Source organism: Procambarus clarkii, chromosome 54 (assembly GCF_040958095.1).
Source record: "Procambarus clarkii isolate CNS0578487 chromosome 54, FALCON_Pclarkii_2.0, whole genome shotgun sequence".
NCBI classification, from domain to species: Eukaryota; Metazoa; Arthropoda; class Malacostraca; order Decapoda; family Cambaridae; genus Procambarus; species Procambarus clarkii.
The window spans coordinates 24,938,708-24,954,060 of NC_091203.1; the positions used below are offsets into that span (position 1 = coordinate 24,938,708).

The following is a 15,353-nucleotide window of genomic DNA, read 5'->3' on the forward strand; positions in this document are numbered from 1 at the left end:
CGGCCTGCTCATGCACTGCCTGTGCCGTCCTGGTCTTTGGACAGAGTGCTCTCCTGTCTTTCTTCTCCTTGGTTTGTTGTGGCTCCTTTGGTTCAGGATTGCTTTGTTAAGGCTCTTTTTCTGTTGGCATTGGCCTCTGGGGGTCATGTGGCGGATCTTCGTGCTCTTCTCAGGCGCAGTGGTTTTTTGCTCCTATGGTCGTGGTCATAGGTTTGTTCATCTGCAGCCATCTCCCTTTTTTCTGGCGAAGATTGTGCCTGCTGCTTTCCGGAGGGGATCTTGGGTTGTTGTTGCTTGGGTTGTCAGGCTAGGGGTTCACCTTGTGTCCGGTTGCGGCCCTCCGCCGTTATCTTTGCGCCACGGCTTCTGTGTCCAGGGAAGCGCTTTGTGTTGATCTGGTTTCCCTTCTTCCCTGTTCACGGGTTCGGGTCTCAGGTAGTCCGCGGGGTTATTACATCTAGCCAGCCTGTGGTCTATCCCCGTGTCTATGACGTTTGTAAATTTGCTGCTCTAGCTGCCGTCTTCGGCGATAGGTCTTGGGCTGACATTCGGGCACGGGGTTTTTGGCGCTCAGACAGTCCTGGCTGCGCACTCCCTTGTGAACGTTGCTGGGCCCAGTCGGGCCTGTGTTGGTTTAGGTCAGAGTATGCAGCCAGTTGTCTCGACTTCGTGTTGAGGAGTGGAGCACCGCCCACCTCCCGGGTATGTCCCCTTGTTTTCTTAGGTAGTCTTTGGTGAAGTAGCTCCGGGGAGCCGTAGGGGCTTTCCCCAGAAAACCAGCGTTGACTGTAATGAAATGCCATTTTCTGGGTGAGTCCCGGAGCCTCCCCGGCACCCTCCCGCCCTCCGGACAGCGTTTTTTTTCTCGATTTTGATATCCAACCTCAGAACTGGGGCGGGGATCACCGGCGTGGGAGTCTGGGGCTCCCCCTTCCCCTTCCCGGGGAGGGGGGAGCTGCGCAGACATATGGCGCGGCTTGTGTGGCTTCATGCTTGTTTGTTCGTTTTTCTTGGGGAGTTCTGTCCACTCGTTTGTCGATTTTTGTTGTTAACCAGAATAGGGGTTTTGTGGTGCTTACCTTTCTGGGTGCCTGTCCTGGTCGATGGCAGATATAGAATGCTCCAAATCACATGTGCATTTCTATGGGCCATTGCTCCCCGTACCTCTGTGAGGGGGCCAGATTCTGGCTCGTGGTCCCTGGTAGGCCTAAAACTCCACCCACATGACTGATGCAAAATAGTTAAGAGTATCCATATCAGCCATGGATAGCTCCAGGGAGCCTCTGGGACTCGCCCAGAAAATGGCTGTTTCATTACATTCAACGCTGGTTTTTTCAAATACACTACACTTTTTTGTTTCTTGGCACACCACTCATGGTCATCAACCTGTTCTACAATACTTAGGAATTTGAAATATCCTGGAGCTCTTCTGATTCAGGTGTTGACTCTGGCTGTGATTGTACAGTATGTGTTCTGGTAATTACTTAAGTGTAGTTACAGGATGAGAGCTACTGCTCATGGTGTCCCGTCTTCCCAGCACTCTTTGTCATATAACGCTTTGAAACTACTGACGGTCTTGGCCTCCACCACCTTCTCACCTAACTTGTTCCAACCGTCTACCACTCTGTTTGCGAAAGTGAATTTTCTTATATTTCTTCGGCATCTGTGTTTAGCTAGTTTATATCTATGACCTCTTGTTCTTAAAGTTCCAGGTCTCAGGAAATCTTCCCTATCGATTTTATCAATTCCTGTTACTATTTTTTATGTAATGATCATATCACCTCTTTTTCTTCTGTCTTCTAGTTTTGGCATATTTAATGCCTCTAACCTCTCCTCGTAGCTCTTGCCCTTCAGTTCTGGGAGCCACTTAGTAGCATGTCTTTGCACCTTTTCCAGTTTGTTGATGTGCTTCTTAAGATATGGGCACCACACAACCACTGCATATTCTAGCTTTGGCCTAACAAAAGTCGTGAACAATTTCTTTAGTATTTCGCCATCCATGTATTTAAAAGCAATTCTGAAGTTAGAAAGCATGGCATAGGCTCCTCGCACAATATTCTTTATGTGGTCCTCTGGTGATAGTTTTCTATCTAGAACCACCCCTAGATCTCTTTCTTTATCAGAATTCTTTAAAGATTTCTCACATAATATATAGGTTGTGTGGGGGTCAATGTTCTCCAATTCCACATTCCATAACATGGCATTTATTCACATTAAATTCCATTTGCCAAGTGGTGCTCCATATACTTATTTTGTCCAGGTCTTCTTGAAGGGCATGACAATCATCTAGGTTTCTTATCTTCCCTATTATCTTAGCATCATCAGCAAACATGTTCATATAATTCTGTATTCCCACTGGTAATCGTTTATGTAGACAATGAACATTACCGGTGCAAGAACTGAACCCTGTGGTACTCCACTCGTGACATTCCTCCAATCCGATACCTTGCCTCTGATTACTGCCCTCATTTTTCTGTCAGTTAGGAAATTTTTCATCCATGTTTGGAGCTTACCTGGCACCCCTCCAATATGTTCAAGTTTCCAGAACAACCTCTTATGGGGAACTCTGTCGAAAGCCTTTTTTAGGTCCAGATAGATGCGGTCAACCCAACCATCTCTTTCCTGTAAAATCCTATCTATCACTACTAGCAACAAAATTAATGATCACTTCATTTTCAGCAGACTCTGATGTTGTTGCAAGAAATACACCCCAGTTGGCAACTGGAAGTATAAGGGTTGTCAGTGCAGCATCATGTCAGTTCCCCACCTTCCCCTTCTTCCTCAGCCCTCACTTACGTTACTGTCAGAGCAGCTCATTTCACATTCTGAAATGAAATGAGCTGGCCAGTAGAGCGACGGTCTCGCTCCATGCAGGTCGGCATTCAAATCCCGACCGTCCACAAGTGGTTGGGCACCATTCCTTTCCCCCCGTCTCATCCCAAATCCTTATTCTGTCCCCTTCCTAGTGCTATATAGTCATAATGGCTTGGTGTTTTCCCCTGATATTCCCTTCCCTTCATATTCTGAGGGTCAATATTAACGTTAACTACTTGTGATACACTGTACTGCTATTTGTGATATTCGAGCATAGCATCCAATCATTTGAGAGTGATTTAATGGTTAAGAATTGGTAGACCTTATGGTTCTTGTGCCTGAGCTCAGGACAGGTGTTGATTAAGTGCTCAGAAATGGGAATTTCATTGCATCCAACTTTATATCTTCTCTCATGCGCAGATGGGCAAGCTCCAAATAGCGTAGGAGACTCTGATCAAGAGACTGAGGATGACATGGACAATATAAGCCACAGCAGTGCATATTCTTCCCAGAGTGAAAGCTGTAAGCACACAGAGGCAAAAACAAGTTAAGGTAACTATCTTGTATGGATTCAGTAGCATGGTGTTAACAGTATGTTGTATTATAAACTATCAGACATGGCATCATAGTAACAACTCTGGTCAAATTGGTTCATTAACTATAGTTTTAGTATACACCATTTAGTTTTGTCAATAGTTGTACAGTACATAGAAGTGTACCGATACAATATTTTGACCAAGACTGATACTGTCCTATTAGCTGATTCAGTGTGACCTTGATTATCCAGACTAATTGGTACTTTCACATGTCCTGATATCTGAAAATCCAGGTGTTTGAGGGGAAGATCGTGTTGACATCATTTAGGCTTGATAATGCTGGGTGTGAGGAAGCTTCGGGTATCCCACACACCAAAACTGCTTAACTTCTAACTTTTTTCAGGCTATTTCTTAGCAATTCTTCCATTAATAAATATTTAAATTCTCACATCATTCACTTTATTTAAGATGAGATAGCAAGGATAGGTTTATTTGGCCAAGAAAATTATGAAAATATTAAGTAGCCAATTATATTTTGTGATCCTCGCCCCACGCTCCTTCACTTTCATATTATGTATGATGCAAATTTGTCCTTATATATTGCTCCTAGTCTTTGAAAACTACACATGTTGTTTTTATCTTTATGTATGATAAAATAATGTGGTTTGGTTCATTATGTCAGAATAAGGAAGAGGCAGGGTGTGGCTTGGTGAGGCAGGGTGTGGCTTGGTGAGGCAGGGTGTGGCTTGGTGAGGTAAGGTGTGGCTTGGTGAGGCAGGGTGTGGCTTGGTGAGGTAAGGTGTGGCTTGGTGAGGCAAGGTGTGGCTTGGTGAGGCAGGGTGTAGCTTGGTGAGGCAGGGTGTGGCTTGGTGAGGCAGGGTGTGGCTTGGTGAGGCAGGGTGTAGCTTGGTGAGGCAGGGTGTAGCTTGGTGAGGCAGGGTGTGGCTTGGTGAGGCAAGGTGTGGCTTGGTGAGGCAAGGTGTAGCTTGGTGAGGCACGGTGTGGCTTGGTGAGGCAAGGTGTGGCTTGGTGAGGCAAGGTGTGGCTTGGTGAGGCAAGGTGTGGCTTGGTGAGGCAAGGTGTGGCTTGGTGAGGCAAGGTGTGGCTTGGTGAGGCAGGGTGTGGCTTGGTGAGGCAAGGTGTGGCTTGGTGAGGCAAGGTGTGGCTTGGTGAGGCAAGGTGTGGCTTGGTGAGGCAGGGTGTGGCTTGGTGAGGCAGGGTGTGGCTTGGTGAGACAGGGTGTGGCTTGGTGAGGCAAGGTGTGGCTTGGTGAGGCAAGGTGTGGCTTGGTGAGGCAAGGTGTAGCTTGGTGAGGCAGGGTGTGGCTTGGTGAGGCAAGGTGTAGCTTGGTGAGGCAGGGTGTGGCTTGGTGAGGCAAGGTGTAGCTTGGTGAGGCAAGGTGTGGCTTGGTGAGGCAAGGTGTGGCTTGGTGAGGCAGGGTGTGGCTTGGTGAGGCAAGGTGTGGCTTGGTGAGGCAAGGTGATGGTGGCCCATTAACCAGTCCTTAAAAATTTATAATATTTTATTTATATTCGCGACACTTACATGTTATTTATGATTGTCGTGATAAATACCTGGATAGGGTTCTGGGAGTTCTTCTACAACCCGAGCCCGACCTGAGACCAGGCTCGACTTGTGAACCACCCAATTCCTTCAGGATTGGGTGGTTATAGATAGGAGCTGCCTCGTATTGGCCAATAGACCTTCTGCAGTTACCTTTGTTCTTATGTGATAACTTGATCCAACAGGCTGTTTCTTGGAGTGGCCCACAGGCCCTACATATCCACTACAGACTGGTTGGTCCAGATTGTATATTCATATATTAAATTTCTCCCATATTTAACATTATTTATGGGGAAACTGGAATGGATTTGGTTTCTTTGTCCAAGAAAATTACGAAAACATTACCTAGCAGATGACACTTTGGAGTTTATCTTAACCAAAACACTCTCACTACTTATGTCTGATGCAAAATTGCTGCTATTTATTTTCCCCTGAGGGACAGGTCCCAAATCTGCACAGTAAAATAACAGCATACTGGAGTGAATGATATGGAAAAAAGTGCAGAATAGAACCAGTGAAGAACAGGGGTGCCATAGGCACAATCAGAGAACACTGTATAAACATCAGAGGTCCGCGGTAGGTTCAACATCCTACCAGCGAGCATCAGAAATATTGCCGGAACAACCGTGTACATCTTCAAGACAAAACTAGATTGTTTTCTTCAAGGAGTGCCGGACCAACCGGGCTGTGATGGGTATGTGGGCCTGTGGGCCGCTCCAAGCAACAGCCTGGTGGACCAAACTCACAAGTCAAGCCTGGCCTCGGGCCGGGCTTGGGGAGTAGAAGAACTCCCAGAACCCCATCAACCAGTTATCAAGCAGGCAGAACTGGCCGAGAAGGCTGGTTAATGACTGTGCTACTGGTAGGCTTGGTCACCCTGCTTTGGCTCCTATGGCATGGATTGTGCTCTGGGTGCTTGCCTTGCTCCTGACAGATGTAGAACCCAATAGCAGGCCTCTTAGGGACTGGCTTAAAGTGTTGGCAAGCAGTTTTGTCTGTGGTGTGGAGGCACGTGTGGTTTCTTCTTTGCCTTTCGTCACACTTTCATTTCCTAAGGTTGAGATGTTACAGTTGACTGGGGTCCACTTTGCAGCCACAATGTGGGGTTTTGTTGTAGCTTGGCTAGTTACTCACTTTGGCACCAAGAGTGCTGTTGGTGTATCTTTTGACTCCAAGGTTGGGTGAGCTGGAACTTCTTAATCCTTGGACTCTGTGTCCACCCTTGAGCATCTTTGTGCAGCTCTGCATTTCCCAGTGACTCCGTGAGGTATCCTGTCTCGATGGTTCTGAACACACTGCCGGTCTTTGTGGATTTTTTTTGCTTGATTTCCAGTGTCCTGTTTGGTGCTCAAGGTTTTTTTTTCTGCAGCTGTCCTTTTGATGGTGGTGCAGCGTGTCTTCCACATTCTTGTGTCGCTTTGGCATTTGCCTCCATTTTCTTTTCATCTGGTGGTGTCTCCTTTGTCAGGGAGTTTTGGGAATGTCATCTGATGCCCAATGTTGTTACCTCTTTTCAGTAGTTGGGTCTTCACCTTTCAGAGGGAAGGTTCAGCGTTTGTTGCTTGGTTTCTCCTTCCGTGGCTTCATCAGCATCTTTGTCCTGTTTGTTGCTTTTCTACGACCCCTCCAGAGTTTTGGTTATCTGTGCTGGGCTCTCATGTCCTTGATCCATTATTGTTGGGCCCTGTTTGCTTCCATCAGTCAAGCATCTAGTACAGTTGTGCCATCTGCAGTGTTCCGTCAGGTTCCCATTGTTTGCAGTCTTTTTAATGTCACATTTGTACCTTTCTTTCCTGCATCAATATGAGGGAGGCTTGGCTCTTTGTGGAGCGATGTCTCATAACCAATGTTGTCACCTATGGTCAGCCTTGAAAATCACTCTTACTTGTTTTAGATAGATAGTCCTTCTCACTCTTCCTTAAGTTGTCCTGGACCTTTTCTGGGGGGAGTCCCTCTGGTGGCTCCCTGAAGCTATCTTGTTGATATTGTTCCAAGCTAATGGGTCACATCAGTTGCAGGCACACTACAGTACACTACACTACACTAATGTACTGTAGTGATTTGTAGTGAACTGATTTGTTCAGTTGCAGAAGTTCTGTTTGGCCTACTGGAGACCAGGACCCAGATTCATAAAGCAGTTACACAAGTACTTAGAAAAGTGTACAACTTTCCTCAATATTCTACGGCTTTGGTTACATTTATTAAACAGTTTACAAGCATGAAAACTTGCCAATCAACTGTTGTTATTATTATAAGCAGCCTCCTGGTGCTTTGGAGCTCATTTAATGTTTAATAATTGTAAACAAAGCCGCCAGAGATTGAGAAAAGATATACATGTTCGTAAGTGCTTGCGTGACTGCTTTATGAATCCGGGTCTAGAGATAGAACCTGGCCCCCCTCACAGAAGTGCAGGGAGTGAGTGGCAATCTGCCATCCCAATAGAAAAGGCTTCCAGAAAGTCGGTGCAGTTTTACAGACAACTGGAGGTTATACAGGAAATGAAGCTTCAAAATCACCAAATAACTCTGCAAATGATTCACACAGAACAAGGGAGTCTCCTAAACTAACTTTGAACTCAGTAGTATCGACTACCACTCCAGGAGGCCTGGCTCCAGCCCTCAGTCGACTCCCCATCTCAGTTTTGGAGTTGATGAACAACCCACGATGAACTGATTAACTTTGAGGGAGGGGAGAAATCAGGGAGTCTCCAGGGCTTTACCAGAAAGAGGTATTTCATTACATTCAATGGTGGGTTTCTGGAGGGAGCACCCTAGTAGTTCTCTAAAGCTGACTATCCACAGATAACAAAAATGGAACTTACAGGAAGGAGGAGAGGTGGCAGACACTAGCATGAAGAGAAGAACCCAGGCAGGGAGAAATGGCCCAAAGCATCTCGTGAACGATAAGCGGCAACAGTTCAGCATGAGAAGCCAATCGAGAAACAACCATGAAGAGAAAGACAGGACAAACCTGACCAAGACCACGGAAAGATGACAGACAAGTGGTGGTGAAACAAGTGCCAGGCAACTTCATACTTCTGCCATGAGGAAAGATTCAGGTGGAACTATGGAAAAATGCCAGAGTTTGGTGGACACTAGGCCAGTAGTGTCAGAAATCGAGGCTGGGCCGAGAGCCAGAAGGATTACCCTCCATTAGTATGACTCCTGACTGGATAGTACCTAGACCAACAACTGAACTTGGTGAAAAAGGATAATACACCTCTATCTCAACCAGTTCAGTCAAAAGACACCGACAGCAAGTGCATCATGATTAGGGAATGGAGCCCTGGAGGAGAAAAGGTGCTGATTCCATGTTGATGTGAAGAAGTCCTCCTCGGGACAACCAAACGTCTCACAGAACTAATGATCAATAGTGCTTCAGAAACAACCTAAGCAACGACCTCCTCCAGAAAGAGGAGGGGGAGAAAAAAGGAAGAAATCGAAAAGGGTAAGAGACAGCCAAATCTAAATAGAAGGTCAAGACAACCTGTTGACATACAAGGCAGGCCAAATAAAATGCTGCCCTTGCCTTCTGAAGGAAAGGGGCATACATCACGGGCAAACCCACCAAGATGACTGAAACGAGAGACAGCACAACCTCCGCCCCTGGAGTGGACCCCAGCAATGTCATGTCCTCATGGGCAAGCTCAGAGAGCCCTTCCACAAGGAATCTAAACCAGGCAAGACCACCTCAAGGTGGATATACACCCTGTGGTCTGGAGCAATAAGGGCCTCGGACAGTGCAGGTGGTTACCAATGGAGCTACCACTTTCCTACATCCTTGGAAAGCACCGGAGCAAACACAGCTCAGGAGTGGAGCAAAGAATGTGCTGCTCGGGAACACTTGAAAGATGAAGCTTACCACTGTGTCCATTCGCTCAAGTGGCATGAATTGGACTCTATTATCAAATTTTTTTGGTGTGTATTTTATTTGCATCATTGGAACCTTGCCCTTTTGTTCTGGACCTGCCCTGATGGGCATGTGGGAGCTCTTTGTGCAGTTGCTCTTTGCTTCTCCTTGGGTGCAGAAGTTCATGGGGGTCTTCTCGTGTTCACTTGACTTTTGTTTCCTGCCATTAGTCTGTTTTTTGCGCTGTTCCAAGGTGACCTGCAGCGCATGTTTCAGAGGTTTGCCCAAGTGACTCACTCCCCCGTCTTCAGGAGGCAGTTGCGGACATTTGCAGCTCTTCTAGCATGCCGCATGCTGTGCTTGCCCATGCTCTCTTTTTTTAATGGTCGGAGTAGTCTTCTCTTAGGGACAGTTTCTTGGAAGCCAGCTCCTAGTCCCATATTGGGGGGTATTTTTTTTCTTAGTAGTTTCCCTGGGCCTGTGATAATGGTGGTCTTTGACCCCTCCTCCAGTTTTGGGGTTCTTTGGTTTGTTGACCAATCCACACACTAGAAAGTGAAGGGACGACGACGTTTCGGTCCGTCCTGGGCCATTCTCGAGTCGATTGTGGCTCAAGTTCATTCTCACAATCGACTTCAGAATGATCCAGAATGGACCAGAAGTCATCGTCCCTTCACTTTCTAGTGTTTGGTTTGGTCAACATATTTCAGCCACGTTACTGTGACTCCTCGTCTGTTCTTGGGTTTGTTTTTCCTGTTACTCATTTCGGTCATTGCATTTTGGTTGTATTGGTTAGGTTTTCATCTCTTTGCTATCTCTTTGCAACTGGGTTCCCAGTTATTCCTGGTCCCTGTGAAGAACTCTTCGGTCCTACGATATGTTCCTTCCATCTCGGATTTGGTTCTTTTCCTTCTGGATCTGACCTTCCGCATGACCACTCTAGCTCAGGTCCACCTGGTGTGGTGGCTGGGTTTCCTAGTTGGTGTCCCTGGACCTCCATTCTGGCCCATCCTGTTTAATCCAAGGTTCTGCTTTCAAGGTTCTTTCAAGCCTCAGTAGCTCACTGTGCTCTTCCCTACCAGATGCATCAGTTGGTTCTTGGATTCCGCACGGATGATGATTTTTGACATCGAGTGCCGGCAGCTCCCTTGGTGCTACCACCCCAGCAGTGGCCACCACACTAGGGAATGTTATGACCTAACTACTGTGTGGGGTTATTTGTCGAGTTGTTTACTTTTGTGAACATGAACCTCACAGTTGTCTGATTTCCTTTGATTCCTTCCTTGCTGGTTATTTATTCAGTGAGGGCGATCATGAATCTGCTACTCCCTGCATCTCTGTGAAGGGGTCAGGTTTTGACATGTAGTCTCAGGCAGGCTATTAAGGACTCCTGGGGCAGATGTGGCTTATATGTATGGAGCTATTTCAGTGTGGCTAGTCACAGGGTAGACAAAGAGGCATTTCATTACATTCAATGCTAGTTTTTTAAGCTACTTAATTAATTAAAACATGGTCTGCTGCTTTTGTTTTGATATCGTGTGGTAATTTGTTTGATTTAAATTTACCAATTACAGTAATTCCTCTGCATAAATAGTCAGTAAATAATATTTCTCCCAACTTTTGGCCTTATGAATTATCTAGACCTAGACATTATGTTATAAACTCGAGTGCAGTTGGTGAAAACCTGAAGTGTGCCATTGTGCATCTTTGGGAGTAGAGAAAGCCAGGACAGCTACCATTTTCAGGGCATACACTAACCTTAGCCGTGAAGTTATTGATAACTTCCTGTATCATGTACCACATCTCATGTATCTTTTATCATAGGAAATCAGTAATGTTTAAGTTATTTTAGAAACACATTTCAGGTTGTTGGTTTTAATTCAGTATTTCACCTCAAACTTTTTCATAACAGGAATGAGGTTGAAATATTAAAGCAAGAGTCCGAGAATTAGAAGCTGTAATACAAAAGAAGAAAGGTTCTGAAACAGGTGAGGCATTAATATTTTTTATTAAACACAAGCTTCTTATTTTACATGACTAGTAAATACTTCAGTCATGTACAACATTGTGGCAGGGTTGTGAGAGCAGTACTTCATGTCAGAGTGGACATGGATCTTTACAAGGAAAGTTTAGGAAAGACCTGGAAGAAAGTCCAAGTGTTGTAAATATCAGTCAATATGAAAAGCTAACTGATGAGCAGACACATTCACTTGCTCCCTTAGGTCAGAATTTGCTTTCCCATAGAGAAGGTTCATGAACTATTATGCATGATGAAATTCCAACAGCACAAGCAAGGCAGGAGTCTTTTCAAATGTCCTTGCAGAGTCATATAAGGGGCTTGGGAAGCACAGGAGAAAACTTTAATTCATCCTAGACTACAGTATCTGGTTTCTTGGGGGAAGCCCTATTAGCCACTGCCAGGACCGTTGGGTGCAGACCTTGGGGGCTCTGCAGTTTTGGGGCATTCTTCCCCCACCTGTGCTACAGTTTTTCATGGATGCTTCAGCTCTTTGTTGGAGAGTTTGTTTCTAGCACTCACCATACTGGTCATGGCAAGTTGCCTCTTCATATGTAGCAGGCACTCTTCATGATTCATGAGCTGACTACTGTTTGGTTTGAGCTGCAGGCCATTCACCCTTTCCAGAGGATTCGCAATGCAACTGTATTCTTCAGCGCTGTTCTGTCTCAGCTGGTTCCAATCAGTCTCTTCCCATGTGACTCTTGATTCATAAGTTCTAGCTCTTAGAGTGGCTTACATCAGGGGCATGTCAATGTGCTTGTAAACAGTGCAACGGGGTTAATTCTTTAGAGGTTACCTTCATTCGTGATTCACTCACTAAGCTCAGAGGCTTTTTTCGAACACCAATAAGAGGATCGTATGTCCAAACTGGATCGCTTTCAATCATGTGAGGCTGCGGACACCCTTGTCTCCACCAGTCCCCCTCAACAGTAAATATAAAACAAAAATTTGGCACTTTGCTGATCTCAAGAACACCTCAATAAGTCACTTGGCAATGCTGCACATCTTAAGAGAAAGCCCATGTTGGATACAGGGGAATTCACATCAGTAAGAACCTGTTATTGTTTATCACATCCATTGATAATCACACAGGAAATCCTATCACGGTTGTATGTATACTCTCGGGTGACCCTCCTCCTGTTCTGTTTATCATTTCCTCATTCAATTTCTTCTAAATTTTGAGAACTAGCCAGAAATACTTATTGTCTCATCCAAGAATTTTCAGATCATCAGAGGCAAGAAGGAAAATACCTCCATCCTAAAATATATGACATATAAGCCTTGGGTTGTGCACCTGTTAATAGCTGACATCTTCCCAGTGCACAAGGAAAAATCATTCTAATATTGGTAAAATGCATTCCCTGATCATGGGAAAAATAGTAACAAAAAAAACATATGTAACTGACTTTGGCCATAGTGAAGCCTGGAAGTCTAACAGTGATGTCACAATTCGTGAACATTCATCGAACACTTGCCCCGTGGGTGGTTGCCCCGAGCCAGCCATGAGGCGGGAGTTGCGGCAAAGCTAGTTTTTACATACTTCAATGTCTATGATTAGCAATCAATCAATAGGAGGGAAGAATGTGATATTTCTAAATATCTTGTTCATTAGATTATACTGTATTCGTTTCTTGCAGAATTAATTTGTTCTTGTTGTAGGGTTCATTATTATGTTGATTTGTAATTCCCTTCTGATACATTTGATTTGTGTTTTTTCAGACATCATGTAGGGAACCAAGTTGAATAAAGCTAGAAAACTGAGTTTAATTATATCATTTATCACCATTTAGTTCATTTAGACTGTGCAGTGCAGTGAGTCAATACATAGAGGATGTATTTTGTCTGGTTACTTCCTGAGATGGTTTTCAGTTCTGCTCATTTCTGAGGCTCTCGCCATCATTTGATAGTCAACCCAATCGGTATGGTTCTTGACAATTTGTCTATCTCTGCTATCTTGAGTTCCAGGGTTGCTGTACCATCACCATAGGCAGGTGCCTGTCTTAGTTTTTTCATCTCTCCTTGAGACAGTGGTATGTGATGATTTGGAGAACATTTTGGCTAGTTTTGGCTCTTCACCGGATCTTTGTCATTATCCATTGTGATCGCCTGCCACTTCTGGCAGTCTGTGGAGAGATGGCTTATGCAGAATTCTGATGCCTCTTATTGTTCAGCTTTAGCAGAGCCTCTGTTGTGAGGTTTTAATTTGAATATTGCCTTAGCATTATCTGTGAAGCTTGCTTTCACTTGCATCTGGCTCATCCTCCTTTGGAGCCACCCTAGTCCTTGGACAGAGTGTTAACAAAACTTTGATGTCTTCATATACAGCTCCTTCCCTGAGGGACTCTTGTTCGGTATGATATGCCTCAGCTCAAGAGTGAGGGTGAGCAAGTCGGTGAAACTGGCCAAAATGGAAGAGTCTTCTAGAAAGTCTTTTCAAAATTTCTCAACCGTTTTGTTTTAGTCAGTTTTGCAATTTCCCCAGAGGGAGTTTGGATGCCTTTCATTGCTTCTAAAACACTTTGCCTCACTACTGGTTTTGTCTGCGATCCCTGTGTGATGGGATCTACTCATCTGCCTCAAAGATGGGTAGCTACAGAAAATTGTCTCATAAGCATAAGGGAGTTACTAAGGCAGAGCACACTTAGGGAGTTTCATGATCTTATTTTATCTTATGGCTGAATGTGAAGACTTTTGCAATCTGTATTAGTGTCTAAATCTGCTATGTATTTTCAGTGCTTAAAATATAGTTTATGTGACAATCTTGCCAGGATTTGAAGAGAAATAGCATAAGTAAAATTATTACAAAAATAGAGAGTTTATTAGAAAGTCATTGCTGAAAAGGTCATTTGTATTGTTTTTCTTTAGGAAATGTATATCCAATAGAAGATGTGCTGCCTCCTACCTGCCCAGCAGTTGATAGTGGTGACGAGTCCGAGGAACTGTTCTCAAGTCTTCCTGATCTCACTGCATCATCTGAACCCAAATTACCACCGAGTAATAATCAGACAAAAAATCAAAAGTTAGTGATGCTATGTATTTTGTTTGCATTTTCTTAGTAAATTACATTCCAAATTGGTGTTTGTGTTGACAGTTTTACTGCCTTACTATGTTATATCTTGAGGTTATCTTGAGATGATTTCGGGGCTTTTTAGTGTCCCCGCGGCCCGTCGACCAGGCCTCCATCCCCCAGGAAGCAGCCCGTGACAGCTGACTAACACCCAGGTACCTATTTTACTGCTAGGTAACAGGGGCCTAGGGTGAAAGAAACTCTGCCCATTGTTTCTCGCCGGCTTCCGGGATCGAACCCGGGACCACAGGATCACAAGTCCAGTGTGCTGTCCGCTCGGCTGACCGGCTCACCACTTAGAGGGGTATATTGTTCAGTTCAGTATATGTGTTCAGTATATTTCATACATATGTATTTCTGTGAGGATGATGTAGGATTGATGGGTAATGAATCTGTACGTTAACTTTAAACTTAAACATTGGAATGGTCATAATTTGAAGTTTCTAGTTGAACATTTGTAAAATTGTATGTTTAGATTTAGAAGCTTTTAAGTGTAAGTGATTTATGTAAATCATTACAGTTGTGGCTCGAGTAGCAAGGTGTTCAGACTTAAAAACTTAAAACTTAGTTATAGTGGTGAGACTTTTATTGACAAAACATATAGCATAACATTTGTAAGATAACTAATATATGCTGATTATACTACGAAGCTATAGAAATGTACACAGCAGGTTACATAAACAGATTCAAGGGCCTCTCTTGGTTCAAATCTGTATGAACACACTGCTCATGTAACATAGAGCCAGTCAGCCGAGCAGACAGCACACTGGACTTGTGATCCTGTGGTCCCGGGTTCGATCCCGGGCGCCGGCGAGAGACAATGGGCAGAGTTTCTTTCACCCTATGCCCCTGTTACCTAGCAGTAAAGTAGGTACCTGGGTGTTAGTTAGCTGTCACGAGCTGCTTCCTGGGGGTGGAGGCCTGGTCGAGGACCGGGCCGCGGGGACACTAAAAAGCCCCGAAATCATCTCAAGATAGATAGATCTCATTCTAACACGATTTAAAATGCTTATCAACAGGCCATCTCTTTGTTACTATTTCATTACAATTCTTAGGAGGGAGCCCACAGTGGCTCCCAAGCTTAACTCTGGTACTACCACAGCCTATCAAGTCCCAGACAGTGCTGGTCAGGACCAGAACCATGCACTCTGCTGAGGGAAGCAGGGGATCAGAGATCATCCACAAAGCTGGGGGGAAACCTCCAGTAGAAAGCCTAGGCACAACAAAACACTCAATCAATTGAAGGAAGTTAGGCAGCACATGGTAAACAAGGCAAACAATCATGGCTGCAAGGGTAAATACTCTGAATGTGATATGCCTCACCACCACCAGTTGGTATCCTAGGCCACCTCAAAGCCAGAAACCACAGAGACCTTTAAAGGAGACCACAGCCTCAAGAAACGGCTATAAACTACCCCCCCCCCCCCGGCAATGTAAAGAATCTATCAAAATTTCATGAAACTGGTGCCAGCTCATTTACCCCACCTCCCCCTCATTTGGGGGG

General features: G+C 44.8%; 1 non-coding gene across 1 annotated transcript in view; it reads left to right on the forward strand.

The window, feature by feature from the left end:
- The window catches only part of LOC123771312 (uncharacterized), a 74,699-nt gene that overhangs the window by 43,906 nt on the left and 15,440 nt on the right, over nucleotides 1-15,353 (forward strand). Inside the window, exons 8-10 of the transcript XR_011222853.1 lie at nucleotides 3,254-3,366; nucleotides 10,675-10,750; nucleotides 13,648-13,801. This is a non-coding gene — a transcript (uncharacterized protein). The remainder of the gene's footprint in view (nucleotides 1-3,253; nucleotides 3,367-10,674; nucleotides 10,751-13,647; nucleotides 13,802-15,353) is intronic.